We start from the raw sequence: 25,045 nt of genomic DNA, 5'->3' as shown, positions 1-25,045 counted from the left end.
GGGCGTCCCCGATGATCCTTGGTGGTCTGTGGAAACTCGTATATGAGTCGGAATTTCTTGGGAAGTGTGGGTCATCACCCAGACTTCCCTAAGAAGGCAGAGTGCCGGAGTCATGAGGTACCTAGCGCTAGGCGTTTTCGGCGGACGGAGCAGAAGGAGGACGGGGGTAAAAGGGAACATTCTCATCCACAAAGGAGTCACCTCATTTATGGCTGTTGGAGGGGGGTGCCTGAGAGTCGGCCGCAGCCATGAAGGCCTGAGGCGGGGATTTATGGCTGTTGGAGGAGGGGCCTGAGGGTCCACTGCAGCCGTGAAGTCCTAAGGCAGGGAGCGTTCCCTCCTCATCCCTGAGCGTCAGGGCCTTGCCGGACGATCATGGTCAATGGCACTGCGATAGCTCGGAGAAGAGTGGCCCACTCCGGGGGGAAAACTTACCTAAAGGCCAGAGAGGAGTGGTGAGTGTGATGAGCCAGTGCCGGAAAAAGAGGACGAGGGCAAGCTGCTGCTGGTGTCAGGGGGAAGACGGGGCCCAGTTCTGGTGTCCCGTCTCCCGGGTTTCGGCACCAATGAAAGGAAAGGAGCGACACATAGCAGCAATTCACCGGAGAGTTCCGCTCTATTAGGGAAAGGTGCTGGGTTATATAGGAAGGGGCATGAATTGATTGAGGTGTCACTTCTACGGGGCTGGTGGCTGTTGGCTAGGTGCTGGGATTGGGAGGGGGGCGAGAGGTGATTGGGCTTCAGGTGGCACCGGCAGGAACTGAGGACCCCAAAGAGAAGCCGGAAGTTTGCCATCTTACTGGTGGGGACCCTTCACTTGGGAATTTTGATATATAATTTGATATAAATTTGGCTGATAAATATAGTTAAAGTTCATTGCTTAGAAATTATTCTTGCTTCTCACACTTACCATTGTAGTCTTGGTCACAGGACCAAGTAGTCAAGTAGTTAAAAATGAGGTGGTATTGAGACAGGGACCATGGACTTAGAGTAGGGTGAGGGCCTCTGGAATAAACAAAGCAAGATAACCATTGTGAGATTTGCTTTGGCTTGTTGGCAGGGGCAGTTTATTTTTCTAACTTTACCCAAGTGCTGCTTTTCTTCCTCCAGCCCTAAACAAATGATTTGTTACAACTTGGGCAATGTAGCAAGCAAGCCCCAAACTGCTGCAAGCTCAAAACAACATAGTAAAAAACAGGAAGGATTCCATCTTGAAACCCAATTAGTTAAAAAGTAAGACAATAACTCAGCCCACATTGGGAGCAAAGCAGGCAGCCTTGAGTAATATGCTCCTTGACCAGGAAGCTGCTATCCTGGGAGGAAATCAGAGCAGTAAAATTCTTGTAAATAACCAGGAAGACTAATAAGAAACTTAGTGTTTCTTCAGAGGTATTTGGGAGCACTTAGAAGGTGTACATCCCTAGCCCTTTGTCTCTCAACTGCCTATAAAACCCCTAGACAATGCACCATCCCGGGACTCTCTTGTTCCCTCCTGGCTTGAGCCAGGAGCTCTGTCTTTTTGCTTTCTCTATAAATAAAAGCCTTTGCCTTGCCCTCCTACCTTGACTGTTCATGGAGTTCATTCTTTGACTCCGTGAATAAGAACATCATTTTGTGGGCTCGTCCTGGATAATTTCAGAGGTGATTATTGGCATCTGAGCTTGCCTTTTTCTTTCACTGTCCCTATAGAAGGAAGGCATCTATGGCACTCAAAATCAGGTGCTTATCATCCACTTAAATGTGGCCAGCCTGGCTGCCATTCTCAAAGTTTCAAGCGACAGGCTCCCTTGCATTTCCCTCAGTGGATCCCCCATCTCCCTTGGGAGCTGGGAAAGTCACCTGAGTGGAGGCCAGGATTTCATTTCAGAGGTATCTCCTTGGATACGAAGGACTGAGGAAAGCTGTGGGCAACTGCAAGAATCTAGGCTGAGGCTACACTTCAGCAGCTTCTCAAAGGCCCACGTGTCTGGAATCAGACCCCAACAGCCCAACTGGGTATCCATGAAGAGTGTCTCTCTCTCTCTTCCTGTCTCTCTGACTTCCAGCCTGCTTTTTCAGGCCACCCTGGCCTCTGTGTGAGGCAGGGGTGCTCTTTACTACCTTTACATGCTTTATGTGTGCCTCTAATACCATCAATTTCACAGAACCTGATGCTCACCACTGCAAGGCAGGAGATCTATGCTTCACTCTTATTCTTGACTAAATGTGTCTGGGCACCTGTTAGCCACTTAAAAGATGATTAGTGTCAGCTACGATTCTTAAGTCTCAAGTTAAAAGTTTCCCAGTGTCTGTAGCTCCTCGATCTCCCACGTCTGTGCGGGAATGTTGGGGAGAGGCTGAGCTGATTTCCTACTTTCCTATCATAATCTGTAGACTCCAAGGGCAGACTGGACTAGTAGACAGTGGCCCTTCAATCTCGACTCTGGGCTATTGATCTAATAGTGCTGAACAAAAACCTCCAGCTAGGCTGCTGCCTATGTGAGATTGGCAGATGACCCCCGACCTCTTTATCTCACATGTTAGATTTCTTACAGTGAGTGACTAGTAGGATAGTTCCCAGGCAGTGACAGAAACTGGTGTTGGAGAGTATAGACTCCCTCCTTCATAACTTTCCATGGCAGCCTCTGTCTCAATTTTACCTCTGGCCTTGGAAAAAGTTCCCCTGTTGCCCATTCAAAGGAATCCTCTTAGGCCTGAACCACTTTCTCCTATGTAATGCAAATGAAGTCTGTAAAGTAGTCAAGCTGAAACCTGAGACCAACATGTAAATGACTCTATTCTATTGATCTCCCTTCCTAAAAGGCAGTCATCCTGGGGTGAGGTATTTCTTCTTCTGTGGCCCCAAGGAAGTCAAACAGGCTTGTGACTCAGATCAAGGCTCTGGCAGCAAGAGGTCACAGTCTTGGCACTTATTGGACAGGCAAGGGGCTCTCAAGGAATGACTAAAGCCCTTCCTATGTTAGAGGCAGTCATCCTTGGCTAGGCATTTCCTTTTCTGCAGCCCCAGGGAAGTGAAACAGGATTGTGGCTCTGACCAAGGCTCTGGCACCAAGAGGTCACACAGTCCCTGCACTTACCAGACAGGCAGGGGGCTCTCAACAATGACTAAAACTCATGCAGAGAAAACTAGGGAAACTCCCAAAAGGCATAAAGGAGGAGCACACTGGTAAGGTCCCCACTAAATCCAGAGCTCCAAGGTGACACTTGCTTAGTGGGAAGGCAAGAGGGGAATCAAGGCAAGGTGCAGGCCATGCTGGTGAAGAATGGTTAAATTAAGTAGGCCTGGCAGAGGAGGTGACTGACCACTATCACCTAGGCTTCAAGGCGAGGGGACACCCTCATGGAGAGAGAGGTTGATCAGGTGCTGGACACCTGTTTTTCTCTCGCTCTCTTCCATATGGGAGCATCCTCTTCAAGATTAAAGCCAGACACACCTCTGGAATGCATTCTGAGGAACTGGGAGCAATTCGATCCCCAGACCCTGAAAAAGAAGTGACTACTTTTCTTTTTTTTAATTCATTTTATTATCATTAATCTACAATTACTGAAGAACATTATGGTTACTAGACTCCCCCCTTCACCAAGCCCCCCCGACAAACCCCATTAAAGTCACTGTCCATCAGCGTAGTAAGATGCTGTAGACTCACTACTTATCTTCTCTGTGTTGCACATCCCTCCCTATGCCCCCATAGATTATTATACATGCTAATCGTAAGGCTCCCTTTCTTTTTCCCTGCCCTTATCCCTCCCTTCCCAACCCTCCTGCCCAGCCCCTTTCCCTTTGGTAACCGTTAGTCCATTCTTGGGTTCTGCGATACTGCTGCTGTTTTGTTCCTTTAGTTAATCTTTGTTCTTATACTACACATATGAGTGAAATCAATTGGTACTTGTCTTTCTCTGCCTGGCTTATTTCACTGAGCATAATACCCTCTAGCTCCATCCTTGTTGTTGCAAATGGTAGGATTTGTTTTCTTCTTATGGTTGAATAATATTCCATTGTGTATATCTACCACATCTTCTTTATCCATTCATCTACTGATGGACACTTAGGTTGCTTCCATTTCTTGGCTATTGTAAATAGTGCTGCGATAAACATAGAGGTGCATCTTTCTTTTTCAAACTGGGCTGCTGCATTCTTAGGGTAAATTTCTAAGAGTGGAATTCCTGGGTCAAATGGTATTTTTATTTTGAGCTTTTTGAGGAACCTCCATACTGCTTTCCACAATGGTTGAACTAATTTGCATTCCCACCAGCAGTGTAGGAGGGTTCCCATTTCTCTGCAACCTCGCCAATATTTGTTGTTGTTTGTCTTTTGGATGGTGGCGATCCTTACTGGGGTGAGGTGATATCTCATTGTTGTTTTAAATTGTATTTCTCTGATGACAAGCGATGTGTAACATCATTTCATGTGTCTGCTGGCCATCTGAATTTCTTCTTTGAAGAACTGTCTGTTCAGCAACTCTGTTCATTCTTTAATTGGATTATTTGCTTTTTGTTTGTTGAGGTGCGTGAGCTCTTTATATATTTTGGATGTCAACCCTTTATCGAATCTGTCATTTATGAATATATTCTCCCATAATGTAGGGTACCTTTTTGTTTTATTGATGATGTTCTTTGCTGTACAGAAGCTTTACAGCTTGATATGATCCCACTTGCTCATTTGTGCTTTTGTTTCCCTTGCCAGGGGAGATATGTTCATGAAAAAGTCACTCATGTTTATGTCCAAGAGATTTTTGCCTCTGTCTTTTTCTAAGAATTTTACGGTTTCATGACTTACATTCAGGTCTTGATCGATTTCTAATTTACTTTTGTGTATGGGGTTAGAAAATGATTCAGTTTCATTCCCTTACATGTAGCTGTCCAGTTTTGCCAACACCAGCTGTTGAAGAGTCTGTCATTTCCCCATTATATATCCATGGATCTTTTATAATATATTAATTGACCATATATGTTTGGGTTAATATCTGGAGTCTCTATTCTGTTCCACTGGTCTGTGGCTCTGTTCTTGCACCAATACCAAACTGTCTTGATTACTGTGGCTTTGTAGTAGAGCTTGAAGTTGGGGAGCGAGATCCCCTCCACTTTATTCTTCTTTCTTGGGATTGCTTTGGCTATTCAGGGTCTTTGGTGTTTCCATATGAATTTTTGAACTATTTTTTCTAGTTCTTTGAAGAATGTTGTTGGTAATTTGATAGTGATTGCATCAAATCTGTATATTGCTTTGGGCAGGATGGCCATTTTGATGATATTAATTCTTCTTAGCCAAGAGCATGGGTTGAGTTTCCATTTGTTAGTGTCCTCTTTAGTTTCTCTTAAGAGTGTCTTATAGTTTTCAGGATATAGGTCTTTCACTTCCTTGGTAAGGTTTAATCCTAAGTATTTTATTCTTTTTGATGCAATTGTGAGTGGAATTGTTTTCCTGATTTCTCTTTCTATTAGTTCATTGTTAGTGTATAGGAAAGCCACAGATTTGTGTGCTAATTTTGTACCCTGCAACTTTGCTATATCAGTTCTAGTAGTTTTGGAGTGGAGTCTTTAGGGTTTTTTTTATGTACAATATCATGTCCTCTGGAAATAGTGACAGTTTAACTTCTTCTTTACCAATTTGGATTCCTGGTATTTCTTTGTTTTGTCTAATTGCCATGGCTAGGACCTCTAGTACTATGTTGAATAACAGTGGGGAGAGTGTGCATCCCAGTCTTGTTCCTGATCTCAAAGGAATAGCTTTCAGCTTTTCACTGTTCAGTATGATAATGGCTGTGGGTTTGTCATATATGGCCTTTATTATGTTGAGGTCTCTGCCCTCTATACCCATTTCTTTGAGAGCTTTTATCATGAATGGATGTTGAATTTTGTCAAATGCTTTTTCAGCATCTATGGAGATGATCATGTGGTTTTTGTCCTTCTTTTTGTTTATGTGGTGGATGATGTTGATGAATTTTTGGATGTTGTACCATCCTTGCATCCCTGGCATGAATCCCACTAGGTCATGGTGTATGATCCTTTTGATATACTTTTGAATTCGGTTTGATAATATTTTATTGAGTTTTTTTACATCTACTTTCATCAGGGATATTGGTCTGTAATTTTCTTTTTTGGTGGGGTCTTTGCCTGGTTTTGGTATTAGGGTGATGTTGGCTTCATAGAATGAGTTTTGGAGTATTTTCCATCTTTTCTATTTTTTGGAAAACTTTAAGGAGAATGGGTGTTATGTTTTCTCTGTATGTCTGATAAAATTCTGAGGTAAATCCATCTGGCCCGGGGGTTTTGTTATTGGGTAGTTTATTTTATTACTGAATCAATTTCACTGCTTGTAAATGGTTTGTTGAGATTTTGTGTTTCTTCCTTGGTCAGTTTTGGAAGGTTGTATTATTCTAGGAAGTTGTCCATTTCTTCCAACTTTGGAAGTTTTCCAACTTCTTAGCATATAGGTTTTCATAGTAGTCTCTAATAATTCTTTGTATTTCTGTTGGATCTTTTGTGATATTTCCTTTCTCGTTTCTGATTCTGTTGATGTGTGTTGATTCTCTTTTTCTCTTAATAAGTCTGACTAGAGGCTTCTCTATTTTGTTTATTTTCTCAAAGAACCAGCTCTTGGTATCATTGATTTTTTTTTATTGTTCTACTCTTCTCAATTTTAGTTATTTCTTCTCTGATCTTCATTATGCCCCTCCTTCTGTGGACTTTAGGCCACATTTGTTCTTCTTTTTCCAATTTTGTTAATTGTGATGTTAGACTATTCATTTGGGTTTGTTCTTCCTTCTTTAAATATGCCTGGATGGCTATACACTTTCCTCTTAAGACTTCTTTCACTGTGTCCCAGAGAAGTTGGGGCTTTGTGTTGTTGTTGTCATTTATTTCCATATATTGCTGAATCTCCATTTTTATTTGGTCATTGATCCATTGACTATTTAGGAGTGTGTTGTTAAGCTTCCATTTGTTTGTGAGTCATTTTGCTTTCATTGTACAATTTAGTTCTAGTTTTATACCTCTGTGTCTGAGAAATTGGTTGGTAGAACTTCAATCTATTTCAATTTACTGAGGCTCTTTTTGTAGCCTAGTATGTGGTCTATTCTGGAGAATGTTCCATTTGCACTGGAGGAGAATGTGTATCCTGTTGCTTTTGGATATAGAGTTCTGTAGATGTCTATTAGGTCCATCTGTTTTAGTGTGCTGTTCAGTGCCTCTGTCCTTACTTATTTTCTGTCTGGTGGATCTGTCCTTTGAAGTAAATGGTGTGTTGAAGTCTCCTAAAATAAATACATTACATTCTATTTCCTCCTTTAGTTCTGTTAGTATTTGTTTCACATATGCTGGTGCTCCTGTGTTGGGTATATATATAATGGTTATATCCTCTTGTTGGACTGAGCCCTTTATCATTATGTAATGTCTTTCTTTATCTCCTGTTACTTTCTTTGTTTTGAACTCTATTTTGTCTGATACTAGTACTGCAACACCTGCTTTTTTCTCCCTATTGTTTGCATGAAATATCTTTTTCCATCTCTTGACTTTTAGTGTGTGTATCTCTTTGTGTTTGAGGTGAGTCCCTTGTATGCAGCATATATATGGGTCTTGTTTTTATATCCATTCAGTGACTCTATGTCTTTTGATTGGTGCATTCAGTCCATTTACATTTAGGGTGATTATCACATTTAGGGTATATACTTATTGCCATTTCAGGCTTTAGATTTTTGGTTACCACAGGTTCCCGGTTACTTTCCTTAGTATCTATGAGTCTAACTTAACTCAGTTAGTATGCTGTTACAAACACAATCTAAAGTTTCTTTTCTTTTTCTCCTCCTTCATTCTTCATATATTAGGTATCAAATTCTGTACTTTTTGTCTATCCCTGGATTGACTTTGGGGATAGTTAATTTAATTTTGCATTTGCTTTGTAATTAGGTGTTTTACTTTCTTTACTGTGGTTTTATTACCTCTGGTGACAGCTATTCAACCTTAGGAACACTTCCATCTATAGCAATCCCTCCAAAATAGTCTGTGGAGATAGTTTGTGGGAGGTAAATTCTCTCAGCTTTTGCTTATCTGAATATTGTTTAATCCCTCCTTCAAATTTAAATGATAATCTTGCTGGATAAAGTAATCTGGTTCCAGGTCCTTCTCCTTCATGGCATTAAATATGTCATGCCACTCCCTTCTGGCCTGTAAGGTTTCTGCTGAGAAGTCTGATGTTAGCCTGATGGGCTTTCCTTTGTTTTGATCTTATTTCTGTCTCTGGCTGCTTTAGCAGTCTCTCCTTATCCCTGATCTTTCCTATTTTAATTACTATGTGTCTTGGTGTTGTCTTGCTTGGGTCCCTTTTGTTGGGAGATCTGTGGATCTCCATGGTCTGAGAGATTATCTCCTTCCCCAGATGGGGGAAGTTTTCAGGAACTACCTCCTCAAAGACACTTTCTATCCCTTTCTCTCTCTTCTTCTTCTTCTGGTATCCCTATATTGCGAATATTGTTCTGCTTGGATTGGACACACAGTTCTCTCAATATTCTTTTATTCTTAGAGATCCTTTTTTCTCTCTGTGCCTCAGCTTCTTTGTATTCCTCTTCTCTAGTTTCTATTTCATTTATTGTCTCCTTCACCATATCCAACCCACTTTTAATACCCTCCATCGTTCTCTTCAATGACCAGATCTCTGACCTGAATTCTTTCCTGAGTTCTTGGATGTCTTTCTGTACCTCCATTAGAATGTTGATGATTTTTATTTTGAACTCCCTTTCAGGAATAGTCATGAGGTCAATATCATTTAAATCTTTCTAGGGAGTTATATTAATAATTTTACTCTGGACAAGGTTCCTTTGGCTTTTCATGTTTGTATATGGTGCCCTCTAGTATCCAGAAACTCTACTCTGGAGCTGCTCAGCCCCTGAAGCAATTTCAGGGGTCGCAGGGGAGCTGTACGGGTGCCTGGGGGGAGGAAAGAACTGTTTCCTGCCTCCCGGCTGCTGTGCCTGTCTCCACTGTCTGAGCAAGTGGGCTGGGCACACAGGTATAAGTTTTTGTCCCAGAGCAGCTGGATATAGATCCCTGCTTTCCACAAGTGGCCAGAATCCCAGTGTCCCCAGGAACTCTGCCTGTATTAACTTTCCAACCCGGTAGTCATGTGAGTCTCATGAAACCATCATGAAATGTAGTTTTGTTCTCCCAGAGCAGATCTCCAGAGCTAGGTATTCAGCTGTCCCAAGCCTTCCACTCCTTCCTTGCTCCGTTTCTCTTCCTCCTGCCTGTGAGCTGAGGTGGGGGAAGTGCTTGGGTCCCACGGAGCCACAGCTCTGGTACGGTACCCCATTTGGTGAAGCCTGCTCTTTTCTCTAGGTGTGTGCAGTCTAATGTCATCCTCCTTCTTGTTGCTCTCTCAGGATTAGTTGGGCCAACTATATTTTCTACTTGTATCCAGTTTTAGGAGGAAGCCTTTGTCTCTCCTCTCACACTGCCATCTTCCTGACTTACCTTCTTTTGCACACAATCTTGGCCACAATACAAATTCTCTGATGGAGAGGCTTGGCCCTCTGAGGCAAATATACTATATAATAAGGTTACGCAGCTAGATTAATTTTACTTTAAAGAAGGAAAATGGTCAGAAGTCCCATATGTACAGGCTTTCTTTGTTCTTAGAGAAGGAAAAAAACTATGCCAAAAATGTGGATTAATTCCTGACCCTACTCCAAACCCTAATTCTTCCCCATAAGCCCTGCCATGCCCACCTTATCCAGATCAGGTCCACTTCCTGAGAATCCCAAAACTCAAACCAGAGAAAAGCACCCACCCCAAGCATTGTTAAACCAATCACCCCACCAGGCTTCTCATGGAGTAAAGAAAAAGCACTTATATCAATCCTTACTGCCCATACAAGAAGTAGCCAATGGAGAGTGGGGACCAGCTCAGGTCCATGTCCCCTTCTCTCCAAGACCTAAGGCAAATTAAACAAGACATGGGTAAATTCTTAGATGACCCAGACAAATATATAGAAGCCTTTCAAGGACTTACCTTAACTTTTGAGCTAGTCTGGAAAGATGTTACACTTCTATTAAACCAAACCCTTACCAGAGGGGAAAAAGAAAAAAGTGATCAGGGGAGCCCTAGAGTTTGGAGATGAATGGTACCCTGTAAATATGGGTGGCAAATCTCCAGAGGAACTACCCCGAGTCCCCACCGACTGTCAGGCAGTGCCATTCACTGTCCCAGAGTGGGGCCAAGATGCAGTTGATGCTGATAACTAGTACAGGAACCACTCTATAACTTGTATTTTGGAAGGGCTGAATAGAGCACAAGGGAAACCTTTAAATTATACTGAATTATCTGTCGTGATGCAGGAAGAAAAAGAAAGCCCCTCAGCTCTTCTGGAATGGCTCAGGGAGGCATTGATGAAGCACACTTACATGTCCCCAGAGTCCTCAGAGGGCCAAGTCATTCTCAGGGATAAATGCATCACTCAGTTCACCCCATATATTAGGTGGAAGTTAAAAAAATTGGCATATGGTCCAGAACAAAATCTGGAAAGCCTCCTGAAGGTCACCACATCAGTTTTCTATAATAGAGACGAGGAGGAAAAGAGGGATTGGGACAGGAGAGAAGACTGAAAGGAAGAGGCATTAGAAATAGCCCTGAAGAGAATCAACTTTAGGCCCCCAAGATTGTAAAAAGGGAGACCAGCCCAAGGGACCGGGCCCCAGGTGGTTTGTTTCCTCTGTGGTAGAGGAGCATTTTAATTGAGAATGCCCTAGGGGTAGACACTCCAAACTGCCAACACCCTGTCCACTTTGTCAAGGAGACCACTGGCAGCAGGACTGCCCTCAGAGGCATAGGCAACTGGGGTCAGAATTGTAACAATGTGGTCAGGACTGAGGGTGCCTGGGGCTGCCCATGCTGGCTCCTGTCACCATCATAACCCCACAGGAGCCCCAGGTGATTCTTTCTGTAGGAGGCAATAACATCAATTTTTGCTTGATACAGGAGCCACCTATAGTCCTCCTCCGCAATCCTGGCCTTCCTTCTTTCCAGTCAGTTACTATTAGAGGCGTATCTGGGAAGCCAATAACCAAATATTTTACTCAGTCTTTAAGTTATGAATGGAACTCGGTGCTATTTTCACTTGCCTTCCTCATAGTCCCAGAAAGTCCGACGCCGCTTTTAGGCCATGATATACTTTCTAAAGTACAAGCCTCTGTACATATGAATGTAGAAAAAGATAATCAAAAGCTTCCCTTAGTGGAAGTAGACATTAATCCTGAGGTCTGGGCAACTAATGGAATCATTGGAAAAGCAAAATCAGCCCAACCAGTACAAGCTCATCTTAAAGACCCTAATTCTTTCCCTCATAAAATGTAGTGTTAGGGTCCAGGAACTCAGGGTTTTCCCGAGAGAACAAAGCACACAGGCATGGAGATGTAAGTACAGGCAAAGTCTTTATTCAGCCAGCAAGCTGGGGTCGACAGCACCTCCCCTGACACGCAGGCTGAGTCCGAGCTGCCGACCCCAGGCAACTTTAGGTATTGCTTATATAGGATTTTCACAGCCGTTACACTGAAGCCCGCGCATTTCTACAACCAATAATTTTAAAACACATTCTATATTGTAACCTTTTAGGGAACACTCCAATTGCCTGACTGCTTCAATTGTTATCTCTTGCTTACCCAAGCATGTCTATGTGACTTATCACGGATCACGCCCCCAGGCTGTTGCCCACTTCTAGTTATCTAACTTAAAGCAGGCGCATTTCTAAGCTTAGCCTCGGGTTGTTTATTCAAAACTGGGTGGCCCATGCTTTAGGCAGTTAGGTTAAATGTTATTAGTCCTTTTTCCTGACTCTTGATGCCCTCTGCCCTCCTTTACAGTAGTATCCCTTATAACCAGAAGCCCGTAAATATTTAAAGCCAATTATGAATAACTTAAAGGCTCAAGGCCTTTTGATAGCATGTAACAGTCTTTGCAACACTCCAATATTAGGAGTACAAAAGCCAAATGGAAGCTGGTGCCTTGTACAAGACCTGCAAGCCATTAATGAGGCAGTTGTGGCCCTACATCCTGTAGTACCTAATCCCTATACACTGTTATCCAGGATTCCTGAGGGAGCAGCATGGTTTACTGTGCTAGACCTGAAGGATGCTTTCTTCTATATCCCGCTTGCACCTGAGTCCCAATTTATCTTTGCTTTTGAAGATTCTATAAATCCCTCAGCCCAATTAACCTGGGAAGTCTTGTCCCAAGGATTTAGAGACAGCCCACATCTATTTGGGCAAGTCTTAACTAAAGACCTCACATCCTTTAATTCAGGGGAAGAGGAAATCATCCAATATGTGGATGGTATACTCCCCTGTGCAGAGTGTCAGGAAAGTACTCAAATTACTAAACTTTCTAGCTGATAATGGCTATAAAGTCTCCTGACAGAAAGCACAGATCTGTCAGCAGCAGGTAAAATATCTAGGCCTTAGCCTCTCACAGGGCATCAAAGCCCTGGGAGAAGAGAGAATATGGCCCATTCTCTGCCACCTATTATTGCCCTCTACTATCAGGCCATTAAGAGGATTCTTGGGCATCACTGGATATTGCAGAATTTGGGTCCCCAGATATGGAGTGTTAGCCAGACCCCTCTACCAACTTCTTAAAGAAGCCCAAAGGGAAGGCACCATAAAACTGCAGTGGGAACATGATGCCATTAAAGCCTATGAGGCTTTAAAGAAAGCCCTGCTCCAGGCCCTGTTCCAATCCCTGGTTTCCAGTTTAACCTGTTTGTTAATGAGAAATCAGGAGTGGTGCTGGGAGTACTAACTCAACCTCCCAGAGAAATGCAGCAGCCTGTAGCCTATCTAAGCAAGGAACTAGTCCCAGTAGCTAAGGTCTGGCCACACTGTCTGTGATCTGTGGCAGCTGTAGCCCTGCTAGTACCTGAAGCCACAAAACTGACCCTGGGAAAAGACTTAATAGTGCATGCACCCCATAACATCACCAGCTCATTAAACACCCAGAGGGACCTGTGGCTATCAGACAGCAGCCTACTAAAATATCAGTCATTCCTTCTAGAGGGCCCTATCACCCAGCTGTGAACATGCTCTATCCTAAACTCAGCTCCCTTCTACCTGAGTCCATGAGCGAAGGACCCGAACATAACTGCCTACAGGTCCTTGCCCTAAACTATTCTGCCAGAAAAGATCTAAAAGATACCCCCTTAGAGAACTCAGAGCTTGTCCTCTTCACAGATGGCAGCTCCTTTATTAAGCAGGGCCAGCAGAAAGCTGGCTATGCAGCTGTCACTCTGTGGGATACTATTGAGTGCTAGTCACTTCCCCAGGGCACAAGTGCCCAGTTGGCAGAATTAATAGCCCCTCACTCAGGCCCTTGAAATAGGGAAAGGAAAGAGAGTCAATATATATACTGACTCTAAGTGTGCCTACCTAGTGCTGCATGCCCATGCAGCCATATGGAGAGTGAAAGACTTTTTAAATTCTGAAGGTTCTCCTATCTAATACCATAGTGAAATTAACCAGCTAATACAAGCTGTGCATAAGCCTAAATAGGTAGCAGTTATTCACTGCAGAGGCCACCAGAAGGGAATGGATGAAGTAACAGAAGGAAACAGGTGAGCTGACACAAAGGCTAAAGATGCAGCTCAAGAGACTTATAAGGCACCTATCCAAGCCCCTCTCCTATGGACAGGTGTGCCAACTGAGATTGTCCCCTACTATAGTAAAAAAGAGCTACAAGATAGCCTCTCCAAAGGTGGTTATCTCCTTCCGTCTGGTTGGCTTCAAACAGAAGATGCAAATATATATTTGCCTCAAAGTGTAGAATGGAAAATTCTTAAAACTTTACATCAAACTTTCCATTTAGACATCGAAAATACCTACCAAATGGCCAAAAGCATTTTCACAGGAAGTAGTCTATTAAAAACTATAGAATGAATCACTAAAGCCTATGAGATTTTTCAAAGAAATAACCCATTAAATAAAAGAGCCATTCCTTCTGGCTTACAGCAAACAGGCAGATACCCAGGAGAGGACTGGCAAATAGATTTCACACATATGCCAAAAGCAAAAGGGCTCCAGTATCTCCTTGTGTGGGTAGATACCTTCACAGGATTGGTCGAGGCCTTCCCCTGTAAAACTGAACAAGTAAAGGAAGTACTAAAAGTACTCTTACATGAAATAATTCCCCAATTTGGGATGCCCCAAGGATTACAAAGTGACAATGGCCCAGCATTTAAAGCAGCTGTCACTCAAGGAGCGTCTAGAGCCCTTAGCATTCTGTATGATTTACACTATGCCTGGAGGCCACAATACTCAGGCAAAGTGGGAAAGACTAATGACATCAAAGAAAGACACTTAAGGAAGCTGTCAGAAGAAACTCACTTGCCCTGTCCTGACCTACTACCATTATCCATAATAAGAATAAGAAATACTCCCAGAATTTTGGGATTAAGCCCCTTTGAAATGCTCTATGGCAGACCTTTCCTAAGAAATGGTTTAATCATGGACTGAGAAGTCACAGAAATAATCCAGTATGTGACACACCTTGCTAAATTCCAATCACTCCTTCAAAACCTAACTGAAGGACAAAATAGAACCCCTAGAGTACCCCTCTTTGAACCAGGAGATCAATTCCTAATTAAGTCAATTCCTTCTGATTCTCCAAGTCTTAATCCAGTATGGGAAGGACCCCACACTGTTATACTCTCTTCTCCCACTGCAGTTAAAGTCACAGGTATCCAGGCCTGGATTCACCACTCCAGAGTAAAGTCCTGGAAAAACTCTTCCCAAGACATTTCAGACAACACAAATAAAGAAAAGCCCATTGCACAGAGCACCAAAGCTCTAGAACCTGAATATGCCTGTGAACCTTTAGAAGACCTGAAACTACTGTTCAAAAAGAAGAAAAACCTCAACTAATGATGCTTAAGATAAGTACCACATGACTTCTGAATACCACATGCTTTTTCTGTACTCATAAATATAGCATACTTATCTCTTTATGTTATTATTAGGAATCTCCTCCTATAAGATCAATGTGAAGCCTACATTATTCTTCTATTTGTGACTCTCTAATACTCCTTTTATAATAAATGAATCTAATTCCTTTTTTAGGCTGAAGATTTAGCTAATAAATAGAAGTTCATCCCGTTGGATATGTGTATTACTTCCTGCTTCTAGAACCTCAGGAATCCCTTAGTTAGGTGTCTCCTCTTAAGGGACATGAATAGTTGCAATTACAAACTCTTATAAATGATGTACTCACTGCCCAAAGTATACTAAGTGTTAAAATAACTAACTGGAATGTAAAATTTTGGTCCATTAATAATACCTTAAAGGACAAAGGGCATAAATTCCCTTTCTCATATGTAGAAGATGTAATTTGGCATATCAAATCCTTAACCAATTTTACTCTAAAGGCCTTAAATGATACTATCCAAGGAATAGCTCTCCTAAATACTAAAGTTAAAAGAATGTGCCAAGCAGAATGGCACTAGACATCTTAATAGAAGCACAGGTGGGACCTGTGCTATAATTAAAGCTGTGTATTGTGTGTACGTTTCAAATTATTCACAAAATGTCTCTGATGCACTCCAGGACCTCTGAAAGCAAGTCCAAGCTATGTCAGGTCCAGAAATACCATGGACTACTATGATATGGAGATGGTTTTCTAAATCCTTTTGAAGCCATAAAACTGCAAATGGTGATGGAAATGGAACCCAAGATAGAAGTGCTCATCTTCCAAGGCCCTCTTGACTGACCAGAGATCGAGCCCTAGCTGCAACCCTAAATGCACCCCCTCTCAGCATGAAGCAGCCAGAGAAGTCATTACGCCTTTCCCCTAGGAGCAGCTATGGTATTCATCTGTAGAGGGGGAATGAGACAGGGACCATGGGCTTAGACAGAGTAGGGTGAAGGTCTCTGGAAAAAAACAAAGCAAGATAACCATTGTGGGATTTGCTTTGGCCGGCTGGCAGGGGCAGCTTATTTTTCCAACTTTACCAAAGTGTTGCTTTTATTCCTCCAGCCCTAAACAAATGATTTTTTTCAACTTGGGCAATGTAGCAAGCAAGCCCAAAACTACTGCAAGCCCAAAACAACATAGTAAAAAACAGGAAGGATTCCATCTTGAAACCCAATTAGTTAAAAAGTAAGACAATAACTCAGCCCACATTGGGAGCAAAGCAGGCAGCCTTGAGTAATATGATCCCAGACCAGGAAGCTGCTATCCTGGGAGGAAATCAGAGCAGTAAAATTCTTGTAAATAACCAGGAAGACTAATAAGAAAGTTAGTGTTTCTTCAAAGGTATTTGGGACCACTTAAGGTGTACATCCCTAGCCCTTTGTCTCTCAACTGCCTATAAAACCCCTAGACAATGTACCAACCCGGGACTCTCTTGTTCCCTTCTGGCTTGAGCCAGGAGCTCTTTCTTTTCACTTTCTCTCTAAATAAAAGTCTCTGCCTTGTTCTCCTACCTTGACTGTTCACGAAGTTCATTCTTCGGCTCCAAGAACAAAAATCCCGACATTGGTATATGGAAGAAAGAAAAGTTATAGTCATCATATCAGCATCCTCTCCACATGGGAAGAATTATATCATTCCAACCCCCTCTTTTCCAGTTCCAGCAGAAAAACAGAGGAATCTATCTAATGGATGCACTCTTTTGCCTCTTCCTTATGTTAAGTATGAGCACACAGTTATGAAGGAACATAAGCCAGCCTTTCATGCCTGTATCTTTCCTTACTTCAGAAAACCAAATTTGAAATGCCCATTCTAATTCTCTGTTATATTATTACTCTGAGAAGAATACCACTCTACTCATTGTTGGACATTATAGACTGTAAGTGTGTTCCTTGTCCTCAGTAAATGCATTTTGGCAGCACAGAATGATGTAGTATTCTGTGTTCTTGTTCTTTAAAATATTCCTAGCATTCACAATTACCCCTGGGTAAGAAAAGTCTAGCCCAACCAAGTGTCTTTTCCTCTCAGGACCCACTACAGCCTCATCAGTCTGAATTGTCAGCCTTCAGCAGAGCCTTTCTACCAGAAATCTGCCCCATAGCCATCTACAGTCTCTATCTTATTGTCAGAGAACAATTTTTATTGATAATTTATGGTTTAAAGAGGGTGTAAGATGTGTACGTTTGTATTCAGTCCATCTTTGCATTCTACAGCCCTCTAATGCCAACTCATTTCATGGAACCAATAGTTCACTTCAAGAAAACACATCAGAATGTCTGCCTAATCACCTTTCAGTGCTGAAATAGGTTTCTTTTCTCTTCTGGTAGGCATTGACATGTCATCATAAATGCACTTCTCAAATCCCCATAGTTATTTCCATAAGGCTGTGTCCAGTAAGGGCATCCATTTGATAAGCTAGTTTTCCATTGTGCTTTTGCCTGATTGTATGGCCAGCCCATTGACCACTACCCATGAATACATAAAAACACAAACAAAAAGGCAAAGAGTGTACAACAACCCACAAAGCTAATTTGTTTTTGCTGTCTTTCATTAGAGTGGTGGTATTCAGGTAATATGCTGTCCATGGACTTACCATCCATAAACCTAGGAGTTGTTTTTTGGTTTATAGGGCACTGTCAGTGGCAATAGAATCCATAAGCTCCTCAGGTGACAGTAAAGTCAGTCTCAGGAAAAATAGTCTACTTGTTTATGAATATACTGAGTATTCCTTTGAAATACAGTAGCATGTTCCTAATCTAATAATTTACATTTTATTATGGAATTCTTCTGGGCATTGCTTTCCCTTGTAATGATTAATTTTGTGTGTCAATTTGATTGGGACATGAGATTCCCAGATATTTGGCTAAACATTGTTTCTGGATGTTTCTGTGAAGCTGTTTCCAGAGGAGATTAACATTTGAATCAATAGACTGAGTAAAGGAGATAGGCCTTTCCAGTGTGGATGGGTATCATCCAATCTGTTGAGGCCCTGAATCGAACAAAATTGCAGATGCAGGAAAAAATTGCTCTGTGCCTGATGGATGATCTAGGACATTGTTCTTCAAATTCAGACCAGGATTACACCATTGGCTTCCCTGGTTCTTGGGTCTTTGGCTTTGGACTAGAACTATACCACTAGCTTTCCTGGGTCTCTATCTTGCAAATAGTTGTGTGTGGACCTTCTCAGCTTCCACAACTGCATGTACTAATTCCTTATATCAAATCTAAAAATCTCTCTCTCTATCTTTATTTCTGTTTCTCTGGAGAACCCTGATAAATACCTCCCCTATTAGAGAATTTCTCTGACATCACCCAAGACATCATGGTTATTTCAGATTTTAAGATTATTTCATATCTTTCACTCTAAATGACAGTTCCTATTAATGTCCTGTAGTAAGCTATTACTGATTCTTAAATCAGTACAGTCGCAGTAGCTACCCTTGGGAGGATCTTACAGTCTTTCCTCATAAACCCTTGTCTGTTTCACATACAATTACTGCACAGAGAATGTTGCCATATTAGCACTCCAGCTTCTGCTCAATTTTTTTAATGTTTGATATTAAGAATGTGTGAATGCTTGGGCAATCTTTAGTTACTATGTAGCACTCCTAGTTAATATTGTTATAGGAGTGGATTTAGAAGCCTTCTGTTTTACACTGTTAGGGAAGGGAAACAGAATGGAGAACCCAACAATATATTCAAGTGTATATACTCAGTTGACATTTGACAAAGATGCCAAAATGGGAAAATGATACTTTCTTCAACACATAGTGTTGAGTAAACTGGATATACAAAAGAATAAAATTGAACCCTTATCTTTTACCTAATAAAAACTAAAAATAGGTTAAAGAATTAAATATTAAACCTGAAACTACAAAAACTCCTAGAAGGAATTTGGACTTTATGACATAGTCTTGGGAGTGATTTCTTGAATATGACACCAAAAGCACAGTTAACAAAAGCAAGAATAGACAAGTGAGATTTCATCAAATGAAAAAGCTTCTGCTTCACAAAGGAAAAATTAGTGTGAATATGAAACCTATGGAATGGAAGAATATATTTGGAAACCAAATATCTAATAAGAAGTTGATTCCCAAAATGTATTAAGAAGCCATAAAACTCAATAGCAAAAAAATCAAAATTGAAATTACAGTGAGAAAACACTTTCCACAAGCTAGAATGGCTAGAATCAAAGTCAGATAATTACAAGTGTTAGCAAGGATATGGTGAAATTATAAGCTCCATAAACCATAGATAGAAATGTGAAATGGTGTAACCATTTTGGAAAATAGTGTGATAATTCTTCAAATAATTAAACAGAGATTCCATGTGACTGAGCTATTCCACTTTTGGGCATGTATCAAATATAAAGAAAAAATATATGCACACAAAAACTCATACACACATATTTATATTTAATGTATTAATAATACCAAAATGTGGAAATGACACAAATATCCATGATTTGATAAATAGATAAACAATAATGGTATACCCACAGCACAGAATACTACTGGGCCATAGGAAGAAGTGAACTACTGATACTAAAACATAGATGAATCTTGAAAATATTATACTAAAGGAAAGCAACCAGTTGAAAAAGACCACATTGTTTAAGATTCCATTCCACTTTCATGTTTTAAAGTTGCATACATATATACTTACAATTGTTATATCCTTGTTTTGTTATATATTAATTGACTTCTTTATAATTGTATAATGACCATTTTGTCTTTCCTGACAGATTCTGACTTAAAGTCTATATTCTCTGATATAAGGATAGCCACTTCTACTCTCTTTTCATTACCATTTGCACAGAATATCTCTTTCCATCCCTTTATTTTCAGCATATATATGTACTTAAATCTAAAGTGATTGCCTTGTATGCAGCATATTGTTGGATCTTGCTTTTTTTTTAACCATTCAGACAGTCAATGTGTTTTGGTTGAAGAATTTAGTCCATTTACATTTAAGGTAGTTATTGATAGGAAAGGACTCACTATGGACACTAATTGTTTTCTGTTTTGAAGTTCATTTTTTTCTCTCCCTTATTATCTTCCATTGTGATTTGCTGATTGTTTTATGGTAGAGATGTGCTTTGATTCCTTTGTCTTTATCTTTTGTGTATCTATAAGAGGTATTTTCTTTATAATTCACATGAGGCTTTCATTAAACATCATAAAGTTATAACTGTATTTTAAGCTAATAAAACCAGTTTTAAACACATAAAGAAACTACACTTTCCTTCATTTCTTTATCACTTCAAGAACTCTATTATTTATTTTAAAGTAGATTTAGTGGCGATGAATTCCTTTAACATTTTTCTGTGAACATATTTATCTCTCCTTGAATTCTGAAGGACAACTTTGTCATGATAGTATTTTTGGTTGCCAGTTTTTATTTTCTTTCAGCACTTTGAATATATCATCCTACTCTTTCCTGTACTGCAATGTTTCTGCTGAGAAATCAACCTTTATGGGGTTCCCTTATATGTGACATGTCACTTTTCTCTTGTTTCGAAAGTTCTCTCTTTGTTTTTGACTTTTGACAATTTGATTATAATGTGTCTTAGTGTAATCTTTGGGTTGATCTTACTTAAGGATCTTTAATCTTCATGAATCTGGATGCCCATATCCCACCCAAAATTTGGAAAGTTTTCTGTCATTTATTTCAACAACATTTCTGCCATTTTCTCTTTTCTCCTTCTAAGACTCTCATGTGTATTTTCTTTGCTTGATGGTGTCATATAAATCCTGTATTATTTATTCACTCATTTTCATTATTTTTTTGTTCCCCTTACTAATTTCAAATGACCAGTTTTAGAGTTCACTGGTCTTTTGCATGATTCAGCCTGTTATTGATACTCTCAATTGAATTTTTCACGTAAGTCATTTTATTCTTCAGTTCTAGGTTTTCTGTTGGTTCTTTTATTGGTTTTTAGTTTTTAATTAACCGTCTCATTTTGTTCATGTGTTTTCCTGATTTTCTTTAGTTCTCTACCTGTATTTTTTTGTGTCTCATTGATTTATTTAAACTTTTATTCATCAAGAAGTTCATGAATCACTGTTTCTTCAGGGTTGGTTACTCAAGCTTTATTAGTTTTCTTTTGTGGTGTCATATTTGCTTGATTTCCTGTTATATGTTTATTTCTCATTGCTTTCTGTGCATTTGAAGGAGACACTTCTTCCACTCTTTGAGAACTGGTTTTGACAGCTAAAGACCTCTCCTTTCAGGTCAATAAGCTGATGTGATTTACTGTACAATCACCGATGATATTTGTTGGAGCATGTGCAGATGGCTGCTGCTGGGTCCATGGTTGGTGGATCTGTCACAGGGACTCAGGTGAACATTGATTCTTCTTGGTTCCTGGATAGATAGAACTTCCTACAGGACCTTGGTTAACAGGGTTGCTGCTGCGACAAAGGTTTGTTTTGGGGGCTATTGTTAGATTTTCAAATGTCTAGCTTGTTACCAGGTATGCAGATAAGTATGGCTCATATTGGGTCCCTGTGGAGGGGACCCTGATGGGTTACTAGGTGGTTGTCTGGGTAGGAGGTACTGGACTTGTACTGTGTAGTGGTAACATTTGAGACAATTCTCAGGGCTTCTTCAGGGTCCACAGGCCTGCCTCTGGGGCTACAAATGAGTATGCCCTTCCCAGGTTCTTGGATAGGCAGAACTGTCCCCAGATCACAGATTAGAAATAATGGATCCATGTCACATGCCTGCCTCAAGATTCACAGTTGGACTGAGGTCATTGGTCCTGCCTCTGGGGGCATGAGCAAACGTGTCTCACTGGGTTGCTGAGACGGCAGGGTAGCTCCCAGATCATTGCTAATGGGGCTGAAGTCAGGTCACTAAACTGTGTCATGATCTGCAGTTGGATTAAGGTTGACAGGTTTGCTTCCAGGGACTGAGTTCAGCAGTGTTATTACCTGAGGCAAAGGTGGATGTGATTCTTCCCAAGTCCCTTGGCAGATGGTGCTGGTGGCAGGGCCACAGACAAATGTGCTGCCAAGTCCAAAGAGGGGGATAGGACTGTTTCTGCATCTGTAGCCAGGACCTGGTTTGACAAGCCTGCCACCTGGCATAGCCTGCCTTCTCATGATGGACATTCTTTGTTTTTGATCAAACTGGGATTTTGTAACCTCTTACCTATTACCTGAAGCTCCCACCAAAGGCACTTAGTACCCAGATGGCTGCCAAAACATCTGTGGGAGGATACAGGCAGAGACCTCCTATTCAGTCATCTTTCTATAGGACTTCTTTTTTTATCCCCTTCACCTCTTTTGCCTGCCCCAAATCCCAGCTCTAGTAACCAAGAGTTTGTTTCCTATATCTATTACTATTTTTCTGTTTCATTTTCTTTGTTCATTTGTTTTGTTTTATTAATATTCCACATATAAATGAATTCATACGGCATTTTTCTTTCTCTGTCTGGCTTATATGTCAGCATAATACCTTTTAGGTCCATCCATGTTTTTGCAAATGGTAAGAATTCATTCTTTTATATTACTTCATAATATTCTGTTGTGTATATATACCACATCTTCCTTACCCATTCATCTATCAATGGACACTTAGGTTGTTTCCACATTTTAGCTATTGTAAATAATGCTACAATGAACATAGGGGTTCATGCATCTCTTCAGATTGGTGTTTTAATTTTCTTTGGATAAATATCAAAAAATAGAATTGCTGGGTCATATTTAGTTCTGTTTTTAAGTTTTTGAGGAACCTCCATACTATTTTCCATCATGGCTGCCCTAATTAACATTCCTACCAACAGTAGTACAAGGGTTTCCTCTTCCCCACAAGCTTTCCAACACTTTTTTTTGTCTTCTCGATAATAGCCAATCTGGGAGGCATGAGGAGACATCTCATTGTGGTTTTGATTTAAATGTGCCTGATTAGTGATTTTGAACATTTTTTCATATGTCTGTTGGCAATCTGTATGTCTTCTTTGGAAAAATGTCTATTCAAGCACTCTGCTGATTTTTTAATCAGGTCATTTGTTTTTTGATATTAAGTTGTGTGATTTCTTTATATATTTTGGGTATTAATCCCTCATTGTATATGTGATTTGCAAATATCTTCTTTCATTTAGTAGGTTGCTTTTTCATTTTATTGTTGGTATTACTCTTATAGAACATTTTTTTGAGATGATGGAAACATTCTATATAGTTGACTATGATGAAATGGTTTCAAATATATAAATATACTAATATCATTGTATTATAGAATTATATACTTTACATGTATGAGTTGAATGTGAAATTATATATATATATATATATATATATATATATATATATATATATATATACACACACACACACACACACACACACACACACACACATCACTAACAAATCAGTAAGGAAATCATACAACCCAGTATAAAAATTGATAAAATATGACCTGAGACTCAAAAATATGGAGTTAACCAAATGGGCAATACATATATAACAAGTTTCACATTTTCATTAATTATCAGGTTAATACAACTGAAAGGACAACAGGTTTCAATGAAACATAAACCAGAATGGGAAAACAAAACAGCAGAACAGAAAATAACATGAATCTGAGTAGATGTGGATCACCTAGAACTGCAAGTGGGAATATAATTTGGCAAAAACGCTTTAGAAAATGCTTGGTATCATTTAGTAAATCTGAGCATGTACATGCCCTATGATCCAAAAAATTCCCTCCCAAAAATATACCCAGTATAAATATGTACATATGTTCACCAAAAAACATACTAGAATGTTCATAGCCACACTATTTTTAAACAGCCAAAAGCATGTAAACAACATGTCTATCAGGATTATAGTAGGTAAAAAATTGTGTTATACTCACACAAAAGAATAATATACAACAATGAGAATTAACCATTTACTATGACAACATGGATGAACCTCACAAACCATAATATTAATCAGTATAAGCCAGACACAAAAAGTTCATTCTGTATGATTCCTTTATGTAAAGGCTGGAATAGTGAACAAACTATTTTGTACAATAAAGAAGACTATTTTTCTGATATTCTCCTACTATAAAGTCTCTACAAAGCTGATATATATATATATATATATATATATATATATATATATATGCATATGTATCTTCCATACATGTATATTTCTTCTATATATATTTTATTCTATATTTCATATATATATGTGACATACACACACACACACGCATACACACATACACACACACATATAAATAAAGGTTAATTCTCTGAGACCTGGAATGAAACAAGACCTTGAATCCAGCAAACCAAGTGAAAACCAAAACTATCTACTACCTGTAGTCATCAACTAGTCCCAACTGGTTTAGCGATTATTTTACCTGCTCTATGAGTAGTATGAGGCAAAGATTGGGGACACATAGAGAAAGGAGTCAGGATAGAGAGTGCTAAGCAACGACTCACACAAGGTCTCACTCTCAAGGAAATAAGGAACCATAACAAGATCTGTTCTTTGGATGCAGATTGAAAGGAATTTCTCTGTCTTAGCCATGGATTGTTTTGAATAATGATTGAAGTAATCTTTCTTCATTATCCACGGATATGGATCAACACTCAACAGAGTTTGGTGACTAAATTAATATTATTTTTCTGGTCTAAAAAAATAAGATGAGGCTTTTAATTTAAATTGGAGTCAGACTGGAATCTCCCAGGCATCCAGAAGAGAAAACAAAATTTTCTATGGAAGAAAACACATTTTATAAAGTCTTCAAAGAATGTCAACAAATACTATTCCATTGAACATGAGTTTGTAACCCCAAGTTATGACACAACAATGAAAGTATTTGAGTGAGACCCTTCATTGTTCTTATTACACTCCTATAATATTTATCATTCCAATTATGCTAGAGCTAGAGCCCTTTGTAAAGCCCTTGCTCCAAAAATCTGCTCACCAAAACTTTATGTGGAATAGTCCAGTTCTACTCCCACTAATGCATTATGCATACAGATGATTTCTATGTCAAAATTTGCTTGGCATCTACAAAATAAGGGCTTTTTAGTTTCACTCATATAACAGTTACCACAGGAGATAAAATTACTCTTGGAGGACAAGCAGTGTTTATGACATCAGTG

Source organism: Manis javanica, chromosome X (assembly GCF_040802235.1).
Source record: "Manis javanica isolate MJ-LG chromosome X, MJ_LKY, whole genome shotgun sequence".
In the NCBI taxonomy this organism is placed as follows: Eukaryota; Metazoa; Chordata; class Mammalia; order Pholidota; family Manidae; genus Manis; species Manis javanica.
The sequence above is the reverse complement of the archived record's forward strand: the minus strand, read 5'-3'. Positions refer to the sequence as shown.